General features: G+C 41.9%; 1 protein-coding gene across 2 annotated transcripts in view; it reads left to right on the forward strand.

The window, feature by feature from the left end:
* Window positions 1-20,141, forward strand: part of Scfd2 (sec1 family domain containing 2) — a 304,676-nt gene that overhangs the window by 254,929 nt on the left and 29,606 nt on the right. The window lies entirely within an intron of this gene.

Consider the following 20,141-nt stretch of genomic DNA (forward strand, 5'->3'; position numbering starts at 1 on the left):
GCCACCCAGTCACCCACACTCTTTTTTTTTTTTTGCTTGTCCTGGGACTTGAACTCAGGGCTTGAGCACTGTTCTTGTGTTTTCTCAATGCTAGAGCTCTACACTTGAGCCACAGCACCACTTCCAGCTTTTTCTATGGATGTGATAGAGGAATCAAGCCTAGGTAAAGACCTAGCTTGCATGCTAGGTAAGCACTCTACCACTAGGCCAAACTCCTGGCCCCTTCCACACTCGTTTTGAGTATTCCCATTCAAATATATAAGCTTGATATCCCATAGGGTTTTTTTTTTAAACTCATGCATGACATTCTACTCTATGGTTCTCTAACTTGCTTATCCCACTTAATATTTCATAGTTATTTTCAAGTTGCTTCATGTAGATCTTTTTTTAAAAATTACCTTTAAATAATTGTAAGAAGGGATTCTGTTCAGCATGTCAGTTTTTGAATACAAGGTATCTGGATCACTGTCATCCCTTCCATCATTTTCTGCCATCAGTCACTTAACTCCTTCCAATCCCACCGGAGTAACCTGGTTCCATTTTCACATTTATACATTGAATATTATGGCTGTATTCACCCACCCTTCCTCTCTCCATTATATACTAATCTTTTTAAGTATGTCACGCATCATTTAACCTTTATCTATTAATGCACATATTGAAGAATTACTTCTAATGATTATTGGTAATAAGCCAGTATAATGACCACACTTCTCCATGCTTCTTTGTATCCAGGTAAACTTATTTCTAGTGTAGATTCATCAAAGTATAATTACTAGATTAAAGGGATACATGTTCTGTGTATTTGTAATTTTTGTAATTGCTCTTCATTTGGTATTATTAAGCTTTATAGTGTTTGTCATTCATGGTAGGAACAAAATATTGAATTTTGACTTAATGAGGCTTAGTTTTGAGTTGTCACGTTAGCTCCTGGGTATGCGCACAGAAGAATGCCTTGTCTTACCCTATGGTCATGGCTAAGTTCATGGTAAACATGCCTTGATACAGTGTGAAGTCAGTGCCACCTACTGACCAATAGGTGACTAATATGGCAGTCAGCTCTGTGCCAGATCCAGTAGGGAGACGTGACCTTCCAGGGATGAGAAAAGCTGTGTCTCTGGAAAGCACTTTCCTGCTGCAGTAAAATGATGTTTGGAAATTTCCTCTAGGAAAACAAATCTCTTTGTGTTAAGCATTAGCCCTTTGTAAAGCATCCTGTCCTTACTAATAGAAAGAATGCTAGGTAGCCTCTATGCTCCTTGCAGCTGGAATGTGCAGAGGTTCTCCTATGATTAGCTACTTGGAAGGAATGACAGAACCTTGCAGGATGTCTCTGGTCAAGCATCTGATGACAGTGCCCAGCTAATCAGCTATGGCTTATATGCTAGTTAACCCAGACCTATGAGAAGAGAGGCCAGCCAGTTTCATCCTGAAAATAAAGATTAGATGATAAAGCTTAGATGTGCCACTAACAGAATATATAAGCAAATTGATTTTGTCATCACTCAGAAGACAGTGGTAACAAGTGTCCTTTATCGTTACTGCTGAGTTCTCTCTTGGAATTTGAAGGACTAGAAGGATAACGATTTTCCTACAGCCCTTAGGGCATAGTGCTGCTTTTTAGGTTCTGATCTGATCTTGTAGATATATGGACAGTAGAAGGAACTTACCATTTCTGAGATGTGGGTATAATGAATGCAGTCCCATTTCCAGTGTCCTCTCTGCAAATCACACACTTAGTGTGGAATTCAATAACATTGTTGCACTATTGTACATCAGTTTGTTGTTATTTCTATACTGGGGCTTAAACTCTGGGCCTGGGTGATATTTCTGATCTTTTTCACTCAAGGCCTACAACTTACTGCTTGAGCCACACCTCCACTTCTGAAGCTTTGGTGGTTAGTTGGTGATAAGAGTCTCATAGACATTCCTCCCCAAGCTGACTCTGAACCATGATCCACAGATCATTGCTAGGGTTATAGGCACGAGCTACTGGTGCCCACATGACAAATCCATTTTTAAATAAGTAGCAATATATCATTTGTACAAATAAGAGAACTCTCAGTCTATGTCTATATTAATGTTAAGTACTGAGAAGTGATTTGTATAGCAATTATAATTCTATTAATCCAGATACAACTAAATGAGACAAGATAGGCTTATAATGACAAGTATTATCTACCATTCAGTAGAGTCCATTGAGAATATTTTTAGGTTTTTTTTATCCTGAGGGTTTACTTGCTGAATAATTGCCTGTGCAGTGTTCCAGGTGTTTTTATGTGTTAAGCTTTTATTGCATTAGATTGTTTGAGAAATAAAATGTTCTCTGTGGCTAAAAATAAAGGCACACCATGTGTCTGAATGCAGCTCTCCTACATGCTTCTATTTTAGGTACCTTGATGGGTAGGGAGGAGACCCAGGAAGCCAAGTTAGGGCCCACTGCATTTTAGATTCAAGGATTTGAAATCCATGCTCTAATCCAAGTGTGTCCCTCCAAATGCAGATGTTGCCAGTGAGGGGGGGAGATTACCAGGGGGACCTTGAACTGGCTGTAAGGGCTTTGTCCTCATAGATAGGATGAGGAGTCTAGAAAGATGCCGGTTAGTGGCAGTTAGTTCTCTCTTACCTTTCTGACCTCTACCATGTAAGGACAGCCAGGAGGCCCATACCACGTGCAGGTACCTTCATTGTGGGCTTCTCAGCCTCCAAAGGTATGAGAAGGTTTCTGCTCTTTGTAAATGGCACAGTCTCAGATATTCTTCATTCTGAAGCAGAGCAAGCCACTTCCTAACATAAGCCCAATGCCTGACTTCAACCAGGACTTTTTTTTTAAGCCATGAGTTACTAAAGGATTTCTTGAATGTGAGCTGCTTATAAAGCAGCATGTGCCATGTCCCTTTCTGCTGGTGTCCAAGTAGAAGGAGAGGTGCTGCAGACAGACTCTGGGTTAAGTACATACTAAAGCAGCTGGCTATTCCCACTTCTTTCTTTAGTTGTAATTATTTTGTGGCATTTTAGAAAATTTCCTTCCTAGCAGCAATGTTACATCATATTCAAATAATGCCAAATAGCCTCTGCATAGTGCTCCCCCCCACACACACACTTTTCTATTGCATGGTAGATTTATATAGATTCTATTCTTAGCTAGCTTTGATGAGGAATGTTCTCATATCAAAATGCTCACAGCAAGCCAGTCACAGTTGCTCAAGCATGTAATCCTAGCTATTTGGAAGGCAAGAATAGGGGGAATCATTGTTCAAGGCCAACCCAGGCATAAAGTTCTTGAGACTCTATCCTAACCAATGTGGAGTGCAGTGTACATTTCTGCCAACCCCAGCAACATTTAGGAGCAGCACTGGTAGGAGAATTGAAGCCCAGGCCGGCCAGATATAAAGAGCAATGATACCTTGAAAATACTCAGTGAAAAAAAGGGGGCAGGGGGCCAGGTGTCAGTGTTTATGTCTCTAATCCTAGATACTCAGGAGGCTGAGATCTGAAGCTCCTGGTTCAAAGCCAGCCCAGGCAGGAGACTGTGAGACTTATTTCCAATTAACCAGGAAAAAAGCCAGAAGTGGAGCTGTAGGTCAAGTAAAGTGGAGGAGCATTAGCCTTGAGGAAAAAAATTTCAGAGGTGGCACCCAGGCCTTGACTGGTCCAGAGCTGGCACAAAAAGGTGGAAAGCTGGAATCATGACTCATATAGTAGAGTGCCTACTTGGCAAACATGAAGGTCTGAATAGAGGAGTCCATGGTGGCTTTTCTTTTTTGATTGTCTGGTATTAACAGGGCCTTCTGGCACTCGCCATGCAGTGGATATGTTATGCTCATACCCTAACGGTGTAACTGCCTCTCACCCATATCAGAGCAGACCCTCTGTTGTAGCTAGGCAGTCTGTTTCAGATGGGACCAGTTATTCAACAAACATTTGGTGTATACTTTCTGTGTGTTGCCAAAAAGTGATCCAGAGTGTGGCTAGCATCTAGAAGCTGTCTGAGAGTGTGATGATGATGACATAACATAGCAGTCCTAGGATCTTTGAGATTTAGACAAGGAACCACCTAGGCTCTTGGGCCAGACAGTCAATAAATAGAACCTTTACTTTTCCAGCCTTGCTGCACAAAAAGACGAATACAAAGAAGCTGAAAAGGGCAGGAGGGCCATCTGTTGGCCATGCCCTGCTTTGTTTTTATTCATATCATTTATTCCATCCTGACATTTACTTCATTGTCTCCATGACTAGAATGTGAAGCAAGAGCACTGCTTTAGCCACAGCTACATATCTGGAATCTACCTGTTGAATTACTTCAAAGATACATGTCGAATTATTTCAGCCAGCAGAAAGTGGCTTTCTGAAACGAATGAGAAAGGGGTGTTTTAGTCCATCTTACATTACTATAACAAAATACCTAATGCTGGGCAATGGCCAAAGAAAGTAGGGTAGATATTCACAAGAACACATGCATAATTCTGACAAGGGCTTCATGGCAGATGGCAACCCAAAGACAGGATCACAAGAGTGATCACACAGGGGACAGAGATCCAGAGTCAAGGGAGGGCTTAGTCTTGCTCATTCTAGGGGACCAGCATTTATCCTTCCTAGAGTGATGTGTCCAGTTTCCTACCTACCTTCCTCAGGTCCCACTTAAAGGCTCTATCACTGACCAGCATCACCACACTGGGATTAAGCTTCCCACATACAAATCTTTGCAGGATGTACTTAAACCATGTCCAAACCATAGCAAGGGGGAGAGGTGACTCCTCATTCCCAGTGAAAGTGGAGCCAACAGAAGCCAACAGTGACTTACATGGGCTTGTAAATAGAGTCTCGAAACCAAGCTTGCTAAGCTGCTACCCAAGGGACAAGTGACAGCTGAACTGCATAGCAAGGAAAATGAAAGTTTACTGGTCACAAGAGGTAGGAGGATATTTCTGACAGAGAAGTGCATGCCTGAGCCTCCTGCCAGCCCCTGTCCCTAGAACTTGCTCAGTAATGCATTGCTGAAGAAGTACAGGCTCCTTTTATCCTAAAAATACCCCCTTCTTCCCCTGCCTTCTCACTTTGGCTTTCCCCTCCTTACACCTACCACAGCAAGCTCCTCCGTCCAATGCCACAGCCCAGAGATCTCCCAGCCAAGCCCCACCCCCAAACTACGCTCCTGACACCTGGGTTCCCAGAATGAATGCTTCATATTTCTTGTCATTTCTGCTGTATATCTTTTTCCTAGATGAAAGTACGATCCCCACATAATGAGAGCCCTTTAGTTTATCCTTGAATTTACCTGAAGGACTAGCCTGTCTATAATAAGATTATCAAGTTTCTCTGAGTTGAGCACTGTGCCTTTCATGTCCACGAAAGGACACGTCTGCCTGGACTCTTGAGCCTCCAATATGGTCTAGCAGTCCCTACCATAGCCATTACCACGCGAGTGTCATTATTTCTTCATTTGTGAAGGGGAGGATTCTCCTTCCTCAGATTATGTCACCCACCATGTAATTGGAAACAGCCTGAACCATGTCTCTCCCCCTGAGTTGAGTGCAGCTGCCCCCGGGAAATGTGTGCTCCCTGCTTTAGTTTGAATGCCTAAGCCAGCTGGGTTGCAAGCTGCTGCTCTTGAGGATAGCTTTGATGTCATCATCTCATGGCAGCATGAACCACAGTGTATGAGCCAGGACAAGGCATTGGCATGTTCCTGCCAAATGTGTGCAGACCAGCACAGGAAGAGAGTTACATTAATGGCATGGCTTTATTTGGTTATCACTCTTCATTGCTTTTGTAGCTTTTCCTTCTCTGTCACCTTTTCCTTTTCTCCTCCTTGCATACTTTGAACATACTCCAATGTGTTACCTCATCCCTATCTAGCTAATAGATGTTCCCTCACCACTTTGCTCCAGTGTAGCCTATGCCACGCTATCAGTTTACCACCAGAGTTGTCTTGTTAACTTGGTAACTTACAGTTACTTGCCTGACAGTAGTCTTGTGGCATACCATCTGTGAATGCCTGCTTACCAGGATGCCCCTCCCACCTGGGTTCCTGGGTTGGCCCATAGAGTCAATCTAGTTTCTTATGTTTTTTTATAAATAGCGAGGTGCTAGTAGCTCACATCTGTAATCCTGGATACCCAGAGAGTTAAGATCTGAGGATTGTGGTTCAATCAGCCTGGGCAGAAAAGTCTGTGAGATTCTTATTACCAATCAACCACCAAAAACAAACAAACCCAGAAGAGGAGCTGTGGCTCAAAGTGGTAGAGGGATAGCCTTGAACACAAAAAAACTCAGGTCCTGAGTTCAAGTCTCATGACTGGTAAAAAAAAAATTAAAAAGGTAAATAATAGTAATAATAAATAGCCTGGCATAACCAGAAGATTCACATTGACTTGGGTTTGAAATTCCTGACTCTTACTCTCTGTCTAGCTGTGGCTGAGTCCTCTTCCCTCTATGGGCCTGTTTCCAGATGTAGGAGATGGAAATAATATCTCTTTCTTTCTCCTTGTTGCCAATAAGATTGGATATGAATAACAAATATATCTAAAATATAGCAAGAGTCAATTATTATATGCTTTCATTTCTTTCAGAACTGGTATTCTATAGATTATTTATTTTCTTCTTTGCTTAGATTTTAAAAGATGGATATTTATATCAGAGTTAATAACAAACAAACAACAAATCTCCGTACAGTCATCCCTCAGTATCCATTGGGGACTGGTTCCAGGACACCTACAGACACCCAAATCTTCAAATGCCCAAGTAAATCCACTGTAAATGGTATAGCATTTTCAAATAACCTACATACTGCTTGCATACTTTAAATCATCTCTAGTTTATTTATTATGTCTCAGCCAGTGCAGATGTTGTATAAACAGTTGGCATGTTGTATGTTTAGAAAAAAGTCTATACATACTCAGTACAGATGCAGTTTCTCTATCTATGGCTTGTTGAGTCTGTAGATGAGTAGCTTTGATATGGAGGATTGTAGTTTATAATAACTGGCTGGTGTCTTCTCTAGGCTCTATGTCTCTATTAGGACTGTGAGGTTGTATAAGGCAGACAGAGCCTCTTGGCTTTCTTGGTCACAGAGCAAAAAGAAGTGGTAATGTGCATACCAGCTTCTGGTGGCATTTGTAAATGGCATGTGCCACTGGCATTGTACTACCCAGCCCTAGTGTCCTGCCTCAGTCCATCACACCTGAAAAAGAGACCTGGAATGCTGTTGAACAATAATGGTGGCCCCAGATTTGGAAGTGAAATCTCATTTCTTATGATGAAATCTTAGTCAATTACTTTCACCTAGATTTAGAGTGAGGAGGGCTGAGCAAATGAACACACCCAGTAACATTGTTCTGGTGACCATTAGCCTTCTGGAAGGAACAAATGTCTTCCAGGGCAGGGAGTGTTTGGCGTTAGACTCTGACACTTTATTGCAGCCAAATGCTGTGCTGGTTAGTGTCTTGTGGCTGAGCTGTAGCATCCGTATGTACTTGCAAGTAATAAATGTGGAGATCCTTCTAAATAACCCATAAATTAGACTTGTCAAAACTTAGACTGATCTTTCTCCCAGCTATTTGTTTACATTTGAACTGTTTTACAGTGTTTATGCTACTCGTGTTCTCATAATCCTTCAGGTGTTTGTTGATTTCCTGTGAAAACACAACAGTGAAGAGCCTGGTTTCTGAGTCTAAACTGCCAAGCTTCCGATAATGGTTTTTCCATTAATTGGCTGTGGGGCTTGGGGCAAGTTACTTAACCTCTTGTGCCTTATTTTCCTCATATGTGGAATAGAGATGATAAAAGTACTCTCATCCTAGGGAAGTGCTGGACAGTAATGGAAAGAACCTAAACTAGCACCTGCTACTTAGAAGCATTCAATAAATGCTAACTCTAACATCATCTCAAACCACAGTGGGGAAAAGCAAAGGAAGCTGCTGCAGGAAACAACTTGAATGCACGTTTGCTATTTTATACCATGCCCTCAACAGCAGCCATGGCAGGGACTCAGTAAATATTGGCTGAGTGAATCAGCACATGAGCCAGCCCTGGTGACATGTAAAAAGCACCTTAATCCCTGATTCCTGCCTAAGTAATAATAGCCCTTCCTGCTCTTAAAGCTACCTGATGAACCTTGAATTCTCAGACTCCAGAATAAGCCCACCTCTGTCCTCTAGCTACGGGTTTCCCCTTACAGACTCCCTTTCAAACACTACCCAAGAGGTGAATCAGAGGCCTCTCTGATTCCTGCCCCCCCCACGCCCTCTGATGACGTCTCTGGCATTACAATATTGAGTCTTTCACAGAAATGCCTGCTAATGATGCCAAGCTAGCTAATGTGCCAGCTTCCTGCCAGCACAATTTGGATGGTTGTATTATTTTACCCCATTGAGTTTCATTGTGTTCCTGTTGTCAGAAAGGGACAGGAAGACAGAGAAAATGCTTGAATGTGTAAAATTCCAGAGCAAATGTACTGCCCTATGACAGCAGCCATTCCAGATGGCCTGCTACTTTCCTGGCCACACATCCCACACAACTCCATGGCCATCCACCCAGCACAAGAAGGTATTTGGCTGCAGGGATCCTTTGACATCCTATCCTTATCCAGCTGTGTACTCTCTCCTGTCTGCCTCTCTGTAGCCATGGGTCTCTTCCCTCAAGGCCAGCCACTTGTCTGGGATTGTCTTGGAAATCCTAAGATTTTTATGTTTCGGGGCCTTTGCTCATGCTAGTTTTCTGCTTAGAAGCTTTTCCCTAGATATTGTCAGTGTTTGCCTATGTATTTGAAAAGAGGCTGTGATAAAATGCAGCTTGTCTAAGAGACTCTGTGAGCCTATCAAAAATGTTTTCTAGCCAGACATCCATGGCTCATCCCTTTATCCTTGCTACGAAGGAGGCTGAGATCTGAGGAACAGTGTTCGAGCCAACCTGGACAGGAGTCATGAGACTCTTGTCTCTAATTACCAAAAACAAGCAAACAAAAACTGAAGGTAGAGCTGCGGCTTAAGTGGTAGAGCACTAATAGTGAGCACAGAAGTTCAGGGACAGCACCCAGGCCTAGTTCAAGCTCCAGAACCAACACCAAAATAATGAGAGAGAGAGAGAGAGAGAGAGAGAGAGAGAGAGAGAGAGAGAGAGAGAGAGAGAGAGAGAGAGAGAGGGAGGGAGGGAGGGAGGGAGGGAGGGAGGGAGGGAGGGAGGGAGGAGAGAGAGAGAGAGAGAGAGAGAGAGAGAAAGAAAGAAAGAAAGAAAGAAAGAAAGAAAGAAAGAAAGAAAGAAAGAAAGTTTTCCATTTTTCATCTGGAAACAGTTATTTTCAATAACAGTATATTTATGTGTATATTTCTCTTTGCCTGCCAGTTATCACTCAATAAATATGAACTGAAAGGAAAGAAGATCAGTTTATGACTTTAAAAAATGAGCTGGTTGCAAATTGTTAGGCTTGAGATAAAATAATTAAATCGATTTGGGGATTAGTTGTCTGGTAGACAAGAATGAAGCCCATGTTCAAGTAAAAATAAATCTCATTTTAGTTGGTATCATTTTCTTTTGAATATTCAGAAATAACAATTGTTCATTTTATTGATGGAAATGGAAATTCAGCTAGAGGATTTGAATAGGGCGGATGTATATATTTTATAAATTCACATTGCAAAAATATCTACTTTTTAAATAGAATATAAATGTTAAAACCAGACAAATCTATGTTATATATTTTAAATACATGTATCAAACTTTTGTTAGTTGTTATAGGTTACTTTGTGTGCTTTATGAATTCATTACTCTTAATAATAAAGCAATTGTCATTTGAAAAAAATGAGGTGGTTTAGGGGCCAGGAGTTTGGCCTAGTGGTAGAGTGCTTGCCTAGCATGCACAAAGACCTGGGTTTGATTCCTCGGTACCACATACATAGGAAAAAGCCAGAAGTGGTGCTGAGGCTCAAGTGGTAGAGCTCTAGCCTTGAGGAGAAATACCAAGGACAGAGCTCAGTCCCTGAGCTCAAGCCCAGGACTGGCAAAAAAAAAAAAAAAAAAAAAAAAAAAAGGTGGTTTACAGTAAACTTATAGGAAAAAGGCTTGTAAATATCAGAACCGACATGGACACTGGTGGAAAGACTGAGGTTTGAGAAACATGAATGTAACCCTCACAGGATCTACCTGTCTGTGGGAGGCAGAGCAGTTGTGCTCACCAGCCAGCTTCTAGCTCTAGACATGGAGGGAGAAGAGCACACAGGACAGATCTGGAGCACTGGCCGGACACTGGAGGACAGGCAGTAGCATTCACCAAGACCTGGTGAGGGGACCAAGGAGAGATGTGTGGGACTCAGGTGAGCAGACAGACTTGACAGGTACTCAGGGATTGAAAGAGCTATCTAGGACCTGCTTACTAAGATGCAAGGTTATAAATTAGTTCTGTGGCTGACCTTATAAATAACCAAGAGGAATGTGCCTGGCCCCACATTCTAATGACAGAGATGGTATTTTCTGTTAGGTTTTCTATACTCCACCCCCTAGAGATTGAGTTTCTGCTGTTGACCTTGCTAGGAGTTATAGAAACCCTGAGGCCTGTATTGAAGGATGAGAAATAAACTTTTCATTACCTGACTTCTGCCAGTTAGCAGAGACAAGAAGCTGAGGTTCAGTGGCATCCAGGAATGTTCACTTGGAGAAAGTCACTCCAGAAGCTTAGGAGCCAGCTTTCCTCTCTAGCAACCCAACGAAGCTGTACTTTGGGCAGCCAGGAAGAAGGAAAAACAGAATGCTATTTTCATCATGTATTGATTTTCAGAATTTAAATGTCTTCTTGTTTCCTGTTAAGTGCATAAATTATATGCTTACAAAAATCAAAATTGAACAGTATACATAAAGTAGAAGTCTTCCATGATTCCAAACATAACAGCCCTTACAATGAAATTATTAAATAACTATTTATTGAACACCACATTTGCTAAGCACAAGGACTAAAATGAAGATCTTTGATACCCCTTGGGATTATAGTCTACTTCTATGCCATTCTGGACGGAGTCTACTGCCACATGTAGCCATTTTTATTCATTAAATTTAAAACTGAACTGGGTGCCAGTGACTCACACATATAATCTTAGCTACCAAGGAGGCTGAGATCTGAGGATTACAGTTTGATGCCAGCCCGGGCAGATAAATCTGAGAGGCTCTAATCTTCAATTAACCAGCATGAAAGCCAGAAGCAGAAATATGACACAGATCATTGAGCACTAGCCTTGAGCATAAAAGCTAACCAAGGGTGACAGTACCAGCACACACAGGCAAAAATAATTTTTTAATTGAGACCCTCAGTCCGACTGGCCACATGTCAAGTGCTCAATAGCCATTTGAAGTAGGACAGAAATAAATATTCCAATTATTGCAGGAAGTTTGGTGAATAGTGTGTGCTTGCATATACCCATACATTCATGTATATACTGTCCAGCACAATTACTACACATACTGCTCAACAACTATTGTCTTACCACTTTGTTAATCAAAAATCAAACACATTCCTTTTTGTCCTCTGGTTAATGGATACTTAGTTCCAATTTTTAGTTCTAATTTTCACTATCATACAGTATGACTATGAATATCTTCAGAACTTAGATCTGTATACATCTATCTAGCCCTTTTATTTGTGTGAGTGATGTGCGTGTGTGTGTGAGTGATGTGTGTGTGTATGTGTGTGATGTGTGTGGGGGGTGGTTTTTATTGTTCTTGTTGTTAGCAGTGCAGGGGTCTGACACAGGTGCTCTTCCAGCCCTATTTTGTTTGAAAATCCATAATCCTCCTGCTTTAGTCCCCCAGATGCTGGATTACAGTCCTGTATCACTGACCTGCCTCCAGTCCTTTCTTAAGGAAGATTCTTTGACTTTGAGAAGTGGTACAGTAGTGCTGGCCCACAGGCAGTACTAAGAGTGCACTGAGTATCCTGCATTTCCAGTTGCTGCAGCTTCCACAGCTTTCTACTTAGGTAGGAGTAGGAAGCCCATCTTACAGAGCATATGGCATTGCCTCTGGAAATGTGGAGCCCTGAAACCACAGGCAGAAATTTCCATGGAGGATTTTTTGTTTCATGTTGTTTTTATCTCCCTTCTTCCCCCAGAATAATGACCTGTGAATCCATGTTACGTTTATTGACCATCTCCTGGGTACCTGGCCTGCATGAGATGCAAAACACATTAGAGACTTGAGACTTACTAGGTTAATAAGCTCACAATGGAACTGTTCTGGCAAGCTGGAGATAGGGCTTCTCCCCAGGTCTTAGCACAATGTTTACACTGGGAAGTAGGCAAGCACTCTACCCAGAAATGAAGGCATTTGTGGGCTTCTAGTTGTTGTCCACCTAGCCCATTTGGCTTGATTGTTTTCCAGAGTGGAAACCTAAAAGGAATTCCTACCGTTCTAGAGTATTTCTACGCTAACTCCCCTACTGTCCTTTAGCCACACCCACTCCTGTCCTGCCTACCCCACTCCCTCAATATTACCCTTCCTGCATAGAGGATAACTGTCTGCTTAAACAGCTGTCTACTTAAAATGGCCCTGGGCAGAAATAAGTTAAAGACTAGCCACCCTGTATCTTGGTGATCATTCTTTTTCATTTTCTTTTTCCTTTTTTTTTTTCCTGTGAGTAAAATGTAAATGGCTGTGTAGATAACATCATTCATCTTAGTGACCTCCACCAGAGAGAACCCACTTCAGTACTGGGTTCAGGAGTTTCTCTCCATCCAGCCCTTCTGCAGCATCTTTCTCACTGGAACATGACTTCAAAGCAGATGGAAACTTGGCTTTCAGAGGAGAGACAGGAGTCTGTCAGTTTTGCTGCTGCTTCTGCACTTGCTCTGGGTTTTGTCCTTAAGACTTTCACCCTTGAAGGATGAGGAGAAAGACACTATTTTTACCCTTTCTGTCTTGCTCAGGCCCCTTGCCAGTCCTTTCTGGACAACAGCCTGTCTCTCAAGCAGGCGTGGCTAACCCACACACTAATCCAGGTTACTTCCAAAAGAAAATACAGAAAGACATAGATAAGAGGCCTTAATTAGTGGGAGCTTCAATTTCAGACCTATGAGTGCCAGCTCCATCTTCAGGGGGTCAATGGAGATTTACAACAACAGGTGTGGGGACCTAAGAGGGAAGCAGAGAGTGATTTGTATGTATGTTGGGGGTTGGGAGGCAGGGTGCATTTGACCTGTCTACTACTGGATGAAAAATAAACGCCATTTGCTCTTCTATTCTTTTCCGAAACAAAAGGGATGAAAGAAATCTAAGGCCAATAAGCTTCTCTTCCATTCTTTCCTTTTACTCAAATAGATCAGAAAATGATCCCACCTCACCTTTCTCCCAAAATAGGGAGAAAGACTCTAGAATCCCCTTGGGCTTATTGAATGTTCTCTTAACAGGCTCAGAAAGCCTGGCTCAAGAAACAGAATGGAAAAGGAGATTTTAAAGAAAGTTCTTAAAGAAAGCTTTTTAATAACTGCTGAATTGAGGCTTGGAGGGCCTATTAAAAGGCTTTTAAATGTGCCATGATTTGAACTTCTGATTTCATGCTCTTTTCCTAATGGACAATTAGTCATGTCATAGGTGTATGTAATTAGCAGACAAGCATTCGCTGTAACTGAGGTAAGGAATGATTTCCCAGGAGACAGCCACGAATGACAGCATGTTATTCCTATATTCTTAGCTCCAAATTGATTGGGTGTGTGTGTGTGTGTGTGTGTGTGTGTGTGTGTGTGTGTGTGTGTACCTACCAGTCCTGGGTTTGAACTCAGTGCCTAAAGGCTTTTCCTGAGCTCTTTTACCCAAGGCTTGCACTCTAAACTTGAGCCACAACTCCACTTCCAGACTTTGGTATTTAATTGGAGATTATGACTTTCTTGCCCTGGCTGGCTTCCAACTGCTATCCCCAGATCTCAGCCTCCTGAATAGTTAGGTTTATAGGTGTGCAACAGTGATGCTTAAGTTTCATTGGCATTTTTTTTGTGGGTCATGTGGCTTGAAATCAGTGTAGGCACTGCCCCTGAGCTCTTCAGCTCAAGGCTCCCACCCTACCTGTGAGCCAAGCCCCACGTCCCTTTAGCTAGAAGTTAATTGGAGATAAGAGTCACAGGTTCTTTTGTGCCTGGGCTGGCTTTGAACCTTGATCCTCAGATCTCAACCTCCTGAGTAGCTAGGATTATAGGTGTGAGCCACTGCGCCTGGCTGGCTTTTTTTTTTTTTTTTGCCTGTCTTGGGGCTTTAACTCAGTGCCTGGGCACTGAAGTTGGATACTTTTTACTCAAAGCTAGCACTTTGACACTTGAACCACAGCACCACTTCTAGATTTTTCTGTGTATGTGGTACCGAGGACTCAAACCCAAGCCTTTGTGCATGGTAGGCAAGCACTCTACCAGTAGGCTACACTGCTGGCCCCTCATTGGCATTTTTATAAAGGCACGACCTGACCTCCATAAAAAAAAAAGAAGAAATTCTTCTATGTAGTGGTATTGTCAGAACTGGTAATCACATTGGACCTGCCGAGACTCTGAGGGGAGTAGAAACAATGGGTTCTGAGGTGATTCTGCAATGCCGTTTGGCCTGCACCTCCAGGAAGCTATTCTGAGCTATCCAGAGCCATCAGAAGTGTCAACACACTTTGAAAGAGGACTTATGATCCTAAAAATAGTAAGTGTACAATTCAGCAAAATTAGTTCAGCAGAATAAAAACAAGCAACCTTTTAGGAAGGCTCACAATGAGATGTGGCAGTTTGAGACCTTGGCTGTGATGGATGCTGAGAGCTCATGTCCAGCTGCCTTGGGGATGGCATGGTTTGTGAACATGAGCTCTGGTATTATAAGCAAGTTTCTTGGCTGGGAAAAGTGCCCTAAGTCAAAATGATATGAAAGAAATCTTACAACCATAATGACAGCCTGATAATAAAAAATTATCATATATCTGATTAAAAATCTAATCCTTAAGAAACAGTCTTGCTGGGCACTGGTGGTTTGTGCCTATCACCCTAGCTACCCAGGAGTCTGAGATCTGAACATCGTGGTTTAAAGCCAGTGTGGGTGAACACATTTGTGAGACTACCTCAAAAAGAATGAGAAACCGCAGTGCTGGAAGTATGGCTAAAGTGATAGAGCACCAAATGAGTAAGTGTGAGGTTCTGATTTCAAATTTCAAATCTCAGTACTGTGGGAAGGGAGGAAGGAAGGAAAGGCAAGGGAAGGGGGGGAGAAAGGGTCTGACTTATATTTCAGTTCCTTTAAATGGTAAATTTTGAGAACTTTCTGGCTACAGTGTATTTACCTTGGTTTAATAGACAACATAATAACCAGCATGTAACGTTGTACAACTGTAATACAGAATCACATGGTTTAAATTTATCAGTGCTTCTCTACTTAAACATAAAGTTATGGCCATAGAAGAGCCACTTTGGAGAGATTTCCCAGAGGCCTCTTAAGGGAAAGTCCTGAAGCATATTCTAGCTGGCTCTTCCTACAGGGTTCTCTATCACAGTGTATCACAAAAGGCCTCAAAGCTAGGATGACAATTCTAGGCAGTAACATGTAACTATGCCACATTTTCTCCTTAAGATACAAATTTTCCTCTATCACCACCCATCGTAGACCTGAATAATAATAATACATTTTAACTGTTATTTGTTCCCTTCATTGACTATTTTTAAAAGCTGAATTTGCTAAAGGCTTAGACAGTAGAACTAGTAAAACAGCTTTGTCACATATGTATGCATACTTAAACTACATGTACTTTAGTTTTGTGTGTCAAACAGACAAGCAGATGTATCAGCCAGTCCAGATTGCTCTTCTCCAGTACCCTTTTTGGGAGTTGATCTACTTCTTCTTGTAGCTGCAATTGCTCAACACAATCTGGAAGCTCTTTGTTTGAAATTTCCTGCAGAGGTAGTTTATTGTCTACTAAGAAAATCAGTGGTATTGCTTTATAGTCTGTTTGGTCTGATTTGACATTTTCCCCCTAGTTTTCCCATTCATTCATTCATTCCAGAAATACTTGGTAGGAGTAGTCTATGAGCTAGACACTGTGTTGGAGACCAGAAAGGAAGCAAGGAACCATCCAGAGTCCCTGACCCCTCAATAGGTTCCCCAACCATCCTGTCACTTGAGCTACAAGTATAGGCTCTAAACTTGGGAGCAGGATTCAATGAACCCGTAGGCTGGGAGATCAGGAAGCACAGGAGCCACAGGGGAGACTTATGGAGGGCCTTCCAGAAGTGCTCAGCCTTCATAGGCATCTACATGTCTTGGGCTTTTTATGATCTCTTTAGGATCGTGTGTTATTCCTGGCTCAGGTATTGTTGTGCTGCTTCATTTAATCATCTGAGTGTTAAGCATTCATGTCTTAATCTCTAAACCTGCTGAGGAGCTCCTGCCAGATGAGAGCTCAGGGACTCCACAGCCAAAGGGGGAAGTGGCCCCAAAAAATGTGAAGATCTGCAGTAATCCAGATTACGATCATGCTTATATGAGAGGAACTTAAAAATCACAATAGCCCAAGAAGCATGAGATTCATGACCGAGCTACAAGTACTTGGGTAACATAAATATGGGATATCAGAAATATAAATGTATTTTAATTCATAATAGAAAAGGTAGATATATAGTCATGTTTTTTCCAATTAAAAATGTTTATTTGATAAAATATCAGTAAAGTATGGTTAATTTGGTCAAAGTAGTAAGTAAATCTCTTCTGTCTTAAGGCTAGTGAAATTTCAAATAATTTTTTTCCAGTTGTTTTCATTGTTGGGATGATATTCAGAGTGGTTAAAGTTACATTCATCAGGTAGTAGGTACATTACTTCTTGAACATTGTTACCCCTTCCCATGTTTTTCTCCCACTTTCCCTCCCTTTGCCCCCTCCCACTCATCTGTTTTTCCCTTGCCTTCCTCTTTTCAAATAAACAAACAAATGTATATACAACATACCAGGTACCAAAGTCAGATACAGTAACAACATGAGATAAACCATAAGGGGGACAAGAGAAAAGAAATAGCTTCACATAGTAGTTAAGAACAATACCTCAAAAGCTATGTACATATGTCCATATAGGTAAGACTAAGCGAAATGAACTCTAGGATATAAAAACAAGGTTTATCTTTGTGATTGTTGTTCATGTGTTTCTAACCAACTTGCACATGCATCCCGGCCTTCAGGGTAACTAACATTCTAAGACTCTACTATGAAATACCATGACACCGCTTTGCTGTTCGAACCACACTAGGTGCTAGGTATCTCTACCTGTCCCATGGAGTTATGAGATTTCCAAGAGTTTGCTATGTGTGTTACCAAATCTGCTTTTCCCTGTGGTGCTAATTACTAAACTGTAAAATTTAAATATTTTTACATACTGATAAAATGCAAGTTCATTAAGAAAACTGTCATCAGTAACAACCACAATTGATTGCTTTCGAAAGACTCAATGAAGAAGAGTAATTATAAATGGTATTTTTGAATTAAGCACAAACAAGGCAATTATAAAAGCCTGACAAATAAAACCCAAAATATTAAAATATAGAAGAATTCTACTCTCTGTGCTCTGGGTGTCACTAACTTCTGGTTCCACTTTAAATGAACCACATGTTACAGCACATCATGGTTTGTTAAAGAAAGAACTCTAACTAGCAGACAATAGTCAAAGGAAAGACCTTGGGAGACTTGAAAAGATCCATGAATGGGAGACACATTTATGATTTTATTTTAACCAAATTGAAAGTGGATGGATGGATGGATGGATGACATGTGAGAATGAGATCAGATTTTCATAGTCACCTCTTAAAATGACTTTCCCAGCCTCCTAGCTGCCTCAGTACACTTAGGAAGAGGGCTTCTGTCTTAGTTTGCCTTATGCACTTAGCAGGAGCCACCCTTCTCGAGAGCCATTTTATGCATCTCATCACTGTGAGATTTCAGATGGGATACCACTTGCTAAGCTTACTTGACTTTTTTGGTTTACTTAGTTTTGTTTTCATTGGCCAAGCATGAGATCTCTGAGAGAAGGCTCCATTTTGAAAACTATCATTTCAAAAGAGATTAGAAAAGACCATGTTAGGCTGCTGGGTGGCCAATGGAGGTCATGACCTCCCAGTGCTCTGCCCTTCCAGGCAGTGTCAGAGCCTGAGCAGACCTTTGCTCTGACTGCCCCATGAGGTGGGCACCCTGCTGGCCAAGGGTTCCTGAAAGGCAGAAGGGCACAAGCAAGAAAGTGAGCTGGATATGCCCAACTTCAGCCCATCAGGATGAGAAAATAGCCTCTTGACCAGGCTTAGACTATATATGTCCTATTTTGCCCAGATAGATTCAGAGACCTGAGCGGTCTTTGGAAAGATGAAGAGAAATGATATTCTTAAATAAAAAGATATTTCAAATAGTATTCTAGCCACACACCCTGCTCTGCAGCACATCCAGCCACAAGTGACACACCTTACCTTTGATCTGTGTAAGTGTGTGCCAAAGGCTTTAGATAAGGGCTCCTTCAATTGATCCAGACTTTGACAACCTCTTCTTACATAACATGCATATTTATTTGAATACCTAAAGGATAAGGCCAAACTTGTACCAACTAGGCTTATGTGAAAAGATTTCACAGAACTAAAAAGCTTCAAGCCTGAAGCTTGAGAGAACCAAACAGAACAGAAAAAGTTGGAGGTGATAAGGAAGGCTTGCAGTTTCATTTCAACATCCAGGCTTCCCCGGAGCTGGAGATATGGGTTCCTGCAGTGTTCAGGGCTGGATACCCTTTTCTGTCTCTGTTGAGGTAAAGGGCCTTGAGTAAGTGGAGAAGAGTGAGAGGGAATAGAGAGAGGGCCTGCGTGACACAGGAGCCTGCATGGCTACTCCAAGGAGTAACTGGACCCCTTGTCCAAGAGGTCCCCAAACTCTATAGAGAAAGAAAATTGCAGGAGCATGAGTCATCCCCCATTGTAGAAGAATACAGGGGCACCCTAGAGGATTGGGGCCCCCCTTATCACAAGGTAAGCAAATGAAGTACACAGACCACACATAGCTGAAGGCTAGGATCAACTTCTAGTTTATTATCTGTTTAACTAAGTGGCTTCAATGAGAACTGGCTGGAATTGTGCACTTAAGAGTTCCCTTACAAAATGCCGTTATCTCCTAAGCTGGCTTAATGGAACAGCCTGGCAAGGGCTTATTAGAAGTAACTGAATACAGCACCTGACAGAGCTGAGATTCAAAGGAGGCTGTGCAGCCAGCCTGGGAAACCTCACACCTTGTGTGGCCAAAGAGAAGGGCCTGAGTCTAACTGCTAACCACTCAGTAACAACTACACCAGGGACAGGCCCAAGTCTCCCCCAGGGGGAAAAAAAAGGCCATTCCGCTACTCTGTATTTTAAAAGTTTGATTTATTTATACGTGTGATGTTAACACACATAAACTACTGTAGAATGTCTTGGATCTTGGCCAGTTATTTTTGTATGGCTCTGTTTCTGCATCTGCAAAAACCCACCTACTATGTTAGGTTTCTGTGGACATTAAATATGCTAATATGCATTAATGTCTTAGAGTACTTCCTGACATGGGTGAACATTCGGTAACTATAGAGGTTACTATTATCCCAGGAAATAATGAACTCCATTTTATAACCTTGTATGCATACCCCTCCTATCTACCAAGTGCAGCCTGAAGTTGGCATGAGAATGACCCCTGGATAGGAGGCATCATACATAGAGAAGCTTACACCTACAAGGGACATTTTTGAGCCCTAAGTCTGCCAGAAATGGTGCTATATGATGTTGACAATCTGCCATGTGCTTTGTTAGCACATTAGAACTTACCTGTCCCATCAAGCTCTGCTACTGGAGCAGCTGCATCTTTCTCAGCCTTGCCAGCCTGCTTCATGGAAACTGTTGGTGAGTGTCGAACAAGGGAGTTTCATCATGGCACTGTCTTTTTCTATTTTCCTCGTGTCTCTTCATATTTTCCCAGTGCTGTGTTCTGAGCATCGTAGCCCTTTTCTATGTAATGACTGCAGTCTAGAATTAGAGCCAGTGGCTATGACCCCAGGCAATTACAAGTCCTACTTCTGCCTAGAGCATTTATACTCCATTATGTTTCATTTCTTGGAGTGATTAAAAGAGCCTACTTAGTGAACAGCCAGGGAAACACAGGGTTAA

The sequence above is a fragment of the Megascapheus bottae genome, chromosome 13, assembly GCF_031878675.1.
Source record: "Megascapheus bottae isolate mThoBot1 chromosome 13, mThoBot2.hap1, whole genome shotgun sequence".
Classification (NCBI taxonomy): domain Eukaryota; kingdom Metazoa; phylum Chordata; class Mammalia; order Rodentia; family Geomyidae; genus Megascapheus; species Megascapheus bottae.